This window comes from Amblyomma maculatum, chromosome 9, assembly GCF_055883805.1.
Source record: "Amblyomma maculatum isolate TAMU_Amacu chromosome 9, ASM5588380v1, whole genome shotgun sequence".
NCBI classification, from domain to species: domain Eukaryota; kingdom Metazoa; phylum Arthropoda; class Arachnida; order Ixodida; family Ixodidae; genus Amblyomma; species Amblyomma maculatum.
Window position 1 is genome coordinate 43,137,477 of NC_139352.1, and position 6,000 is coordinate 43,143,476.

Here is a 6,000-nt window from a genome sequence, read left to right on the forward strand (position 1 = left end):
TTCAGTCATTCAAATATATCATGTAATAAAATGATAGTCAATACGATATTTAGAATTCTCATATCAACGGCACAATGCGGAGAAACTTGACGGGGACGTGATCATCGGCGACGTTATAAATTTCATTTGACTTTGCACTATTCCTTTTGGAGTTTACCCGATGCCGCCAATCAGCGCCTTGAAGACAGGATGGCGCCGCGGAAAATGTTTGTAGAACTGAAATGACCAATAACTGAAGTTAAAATGAAGGGCGTTTGCATAGTGTTAAATAGAACTTTGGTGGGGGGATTTAATAAATTTCCTACAACTGACTACTTCGTTTAAGTGACGTTCGTTCAAGTGGTATTCTACTGTATTTCTGTGACTTAATGAGAATATTCACTTTGCTCAAAGCAACATATTGCCACAAATATTTACTTTCTTCCTAGCCACGAAGATTTGCAATTAACTTTCCAACTCATTTTATTCACAACCTAAATAAATGCATCGTTAACCCTACAGCCAGACAGTTACTATCAGTAACATCATGAAGTAATATTTTGATATTTATCTTCTTGTTTATTTATTAGCTGTTGTACGATGAGCGAGCTAGTGAGAATTATGCAACTTCGTACGTTACGTCGCTGAGGCGGCGGACAACAAGTTAAAGGCCGAAGTAGCAACGCAGTAATTTTTCGGACAGCCCGCGGCGACGAACGGGCGTCCAGAACCACACAGTCTCCTGGGTTTTAGGTAACATAGCGGCATGCAAGGTTGTAGCGGAAAGAACTGATCTGCTGCTGACGGTGAACCGATTGCCTGGCCAGTTGCCGCACTTTTTCCGCGCGCTGAACATAAGTGGCGACGTCGACGTCAAGTTCAATCTCACTGTCAGGGAGGTCCACGGGTATCATAGCGTCCAACGGGGTGGTAACCTGACGATAGAAGGCTGATTCAAATGGAGTGAACAGAGTGGTTTCTTGCTTCGCGGTATTGTACACGAATGTGGCGTACGCAAGAATTTGGTCCCATGTTTTATGCTCGACATCAACATACATTAAAAAACATGTCAGTATAGTTCTAGTTGAGGCGTTCCAGAGAGCCATTTGTCCGCTGGTGTTAGGCTGTTGTACGTCTATGGCTGGTGCGCGTGATCTTCAGCACAGCCGGAATAAAGCAGCCTGTAAATGCAGCTCCACGGTCGGTAATGATAGCTGCAGGAGCACCATGACGCAGGACGATGTTGTGAAACAAGAATTTGGGAATTTCAGGAGCAGTATCTGTTGCAGGTGACGTGCTCTCAACGTATCCTGTCAAGTAACCCGTCGCAACCACACTCCTCCGTTTTCCAGTGGACGACGTCGGAAAATGGTCGAGGAGATCTATGCCAATTTCATTGGCATAGATCTTGGTCATTGGGGGAGTTATAGGCCGCAGAAAGCGGCTGATTTCAAAGGTGATTTGCGCCGTTGGTAATCGCGGCATTTTATTACTCCCTTATGCACTGATGGCAGTAAATTGGGCCAATAATACTTCAGTCAAATCTTTGCCAGCATGTGACTGACCCTCAAGTGGCCATGGCGAATATTTCAGCATATTAAGCTCTCAATACTTAGGATCGTAACTAGGCCGGCACAACCAACAGAAACGTCTCTTTGTTGCTGTCAAACTCGCGCTTGTAGATGACTTCACGTCGCAGAATAAAGGACTGCAGCTCACGGCGAAACACAGGCGGTACATTAGAATTAAAACTCTCCAAGTACTCAATGAGTGGCGCCAACTCGGTGTCATTCCGTTGGAGCTTCAACATACGTGATACGCTATGGCACGAAGGAAAGGGCAATCCTCAGTGCTGAATCGCGTAGCCGGTTCCACGGCTCGTTATAAATAGTCCGAGTCTTGATCATGCCGGCCCGACTTATAGACTACCGCCACGTCGTACTCCTGCAACCGGAGGCTCCGTAAGGTCAACCGGCCAAAGGGTTCTTTTATTGCTGGCTAGCCAGCATAGTGAGTGGTGATCGCTGATAACGAGAAGCGGTGCTCCTTAGATGTATGATCTGAACTTACTCAGAGCCCAGATGACGTCAACACACTTTTTTGTCGTTGTGAAGTAACACTGTTGTATTGCGATAGCTTCGAAATATTTTTTTGGCAATGTATTTGTTTTTCCCTCTAATCCTATCCCAGATCGGCATTCGATACATTTATACATACCTGATCATACTGAAGTGTTTTTAAATAATGGCAACTATGCCAGCCTTTCGTTTAGAACTGAGTACGTGTGTGTTACATTTACAATATGCAAAACGTGGCGGTGATAATATTCCAAGCAGCTCTAGAGTAATGCACCAATATTCAAGAAAAGCGCACACCAAAAAAAAAAACTAAAATTCTTCATTAAATTTGCATAAACCGCACACAAATAACTTATACAAGATAAAGACGCGAAAAGTTTAGTATTACAGACTGTCACGGCATGAAATCGGAAACGGAAAATTGAAAGCGAAGTTTTTGACCAATTTATTTGTTAAAACCACGGCATGTTGCTTGGAACAACAACTTGAAAATGAATGTCTTAGTAATGCTTGCGGGCAGGCAGTTCCCTTTGTTTGTTCTAGTGGGAAACAAAAGTGCTTGAATGTGTCACTCTGACCTGAATATACTTATCGTATACGCTTGCTGGTTCCATAACAATCGCTTATGGTATAAAGAAGTATACTTTTATAACTCGATGTACAAAGTGTTAAGTAATTTATAGATGAATTTTAATCACTTTAGATACCTGAGACATAAAATGTGGTAGATGCTTTGCAGGGTTCATCATAGCATGCGTTTCCACAATGATAGCTGCGATACATTTGTCTCACATGCATGATGATAACAAGAAAACAGCGGCTGTAGACTTCGCATTTAATAAAGAACGACAAATTAAGGTAAAGTATGTATCGTTATTCATCCCTATACGCAGTCTGTTATGGCTAGTGGTGAACTGTCAATACCGGGCTACAAAGTTTTTGCGCTCTTCAGGCACCGAAAGTAGTGGGCGCCGTTGAGCACTATATTTATTTTCACACCCTGCCCCACTGTCGACGTCTTTGGGGTTCCCAGCAGCCTGGATTAAAAGGAGAAATATTTGGTTATAGGCAGTACCTACAAATTACAGACTATTACCAGTACTGTCCAAAAGAAAGCGTTGCGCGTGATAATGCACTGCTGTGTCCACCACACAGGAAGATTGACTTTCAAGGTAGCGATAAAATTTGGCGTATACACGTGACCACATCCCGCCGCGCGGGCTCAGTGGCTTTGATATGCGACTACTCATTCCAAGGCCACTGGTTTAGGCGGCCGTGTTTCTATAGATGCAGAAAAAGAAGATGCTCGTGTGCTGATAAATATCGCCAAACGTTAAAAAATGCTGCGTATTACCAAAGTAACCGAGAGCCTTCCTCTTAGACACCCCTCATAGCCTGAGCCGCTTCAGGATGTCAAAACTCCATAATCCGCAATGCAAAAGTTCCAACAAGAGATTGTGAGGCATCATTTAGTGTCACGTGAGTAGCTACTCACACGCGTTTTATGAGACATCTGGAGACGTCTGGGAAGTAGGTTGACTTTTGTGGTTAAAACGTTAGGGCGCTATAAGTTCACAACTGGTCTACTGGAGTAGCGGCACACCGGTATACGTAGGATAGGGGTTGAAGATCGCAATCTCGTTTTCTGAACGAATTCGGGGAATTGAATGCTTTCTGAACGGCTAAGCAGCCTGAACAGTGAGATCATATTCAGTTAGCTAGAAAGTTTTCATCTTTCAGAATCAGTGGTGGTTTCTTTTGTATAGGGTTCTTTTCTAGATGCGACGAAAGTTCAGGAGCTGACTGTCGAGCTAGTTCGTCTTCAGACATGTAAAGAAATTTTAAGCAACACCATACAGCACAAAAGGAAAAAATAAATGCACGAGAAAGAGGAAAAGGAAACAAGAAAATGCCTCTATATCACCTCTTCTATAGTCCCTATTCTTTTCGATCGCTCTTGACACGATCGCTTTATTTCTATTAATAATGAGAAAATCATTAAAATAATTGGCTACATGGGCGGAATTTTAGTTGTTTTTTGAACAATATAATAGCGCCCTTAACTATGAGGCTTCGCTAAGCAGTGGTGTAGATGACTGGAATGCCTGCGAAAAGGCCGATTTCGCAGGTCGAGTTCAGGCATTGAGTTGAAAAGACTCGATCCTACCGGGTTAGCGAAATTCTACCCGACGAGCAGCGATTAAGGTGGCGCCTAGGGTTGAAACGAAGGACTACCAGATGTAACCCGATTCCGTCTTTTTGCTCGTGCATCCTTCGCGTTTTACATACTGTTCTCCTCTCCCACTATTTCCTGAGTTAACTCGCGTTTAAATGCTTCCTGAAGCGGCGTCGAGTGACTTAACCTATCTGTTGCAGCGGAGTTAACTCTACTCGATACCCTTAGCTCGTCTGCCTGTCCCGACGGGGCTTACATTAACTCAGTAACAGGTTTTCGACCCGGTAACAAAACTCAATCCGCACCTCTCTGGCCCATGTAAGCGCCACTTGTATAAATGAGAGATATTCAGTTAGGAGTACTATCGAATAGTGTTTAAAGCATTTTAACGGGAATCTCCATGCTCAGCGCTCAATTATTTCATAACGTTCGTCTAGCAAAAGATACGACACGCCGTAGTCATAGACGTTGGCATGTGTGACCAAAAATGTAAATACTGCGGTGAGAAGGCAGGCCTGCAACACATGGTGTGGATCTGCCTACGCAGTCCACCTGATGATCCAAATGCAGTGCCAACTATTGAGGGTTGAGAGGCTGCCCTGTCCAGCTCGGGACTACAGACCCAACGGGCCCTCGTGACACACGTGCGGATACCAACGGTATCCGCTGGAGTCCCGGAATAGGGACCCCACCTACACACACCCCTCCGTTATCGGTGGTCAATAAAGGTTTTCAGTCAAGACACCATGTGGCCAAACTTATTGCGTAGTAGTCACGCCCGTATTCACAAACGCGCCTCGACTCGACGCTCCACCTGCACTCGTTGGAGCGGAGAATACAGCCGCTACTCCACTCCAGGGCCGATTCGGATTCATGAACGCTCCTCGGCGTTTCCTCCGACAAGTTCTCCTCGAGAAAACCTCCTCCACTCGGAGCAGCGCAAGTGGTATATATAGTGGTTTCCAAACAAGTAGGGAGCCCTAATTGAAAACGTGCTTGAAAAGCCATGCTCTTCGTCGGCCGCAAATATCCCTCCGTAAAAGGAGCACACCAACGCGCTCCCTCGACAGCGCCGCGCCGGCCGCGCGTCCGCAGACGTACTACGTACCCTCAGGCGACGGGCAAGCCATTTATGTCCGCACAGTCCCACCGCGCCTCCGGTGCTCGCCAGCTTACTGGATACAACACGCTGTTCCCCCACAAGTTCGGCGCCGTCTGTGGAAGCGCGCGGGGCGAGCCACGGACAGTGCGCTGCCGCAGCTCGACTCCGTCCGCGGGCGAGCTCACCATTTGGCCAAATCGCGCCTCAATTCTGCACTCGGTGGGCTCCGAAAAGGTTATCCATTTATCCAGTGACGACTTATTGAAATGTGCCCGCGCCACACACGCGCAATGCGACGGTGCGACATCAAACATAGTCGTCGGTGGCTGATCACGGTTATCCATGTTCGGCGTGAGCGGCAGGGACGGCCGGAGGCTAGCCATGACCACATTCGTAAAACAATAGCATGCCAGAAGTCCCGGGTCACTGTCACTCTCAGCTGATGCTTTAGCGAAAGGTTCGGTGCATCCTTGTCGCATCTTCTTTCGTGAAAAGTTTGGTATATCGGCAGAACGAATTCCACACAGCGAGCGAGCGATACGATGTCGGCCATGTTTACAAGCGGAGTGGCGGTCGAGGAGCGGCCAAGGTAGCGTCGTCGCAGACTCGAGATTCTCGAGAAAACTGAAGTTTTCTCCGCCGCTGGAGGAGCGATTCGAGTGGAG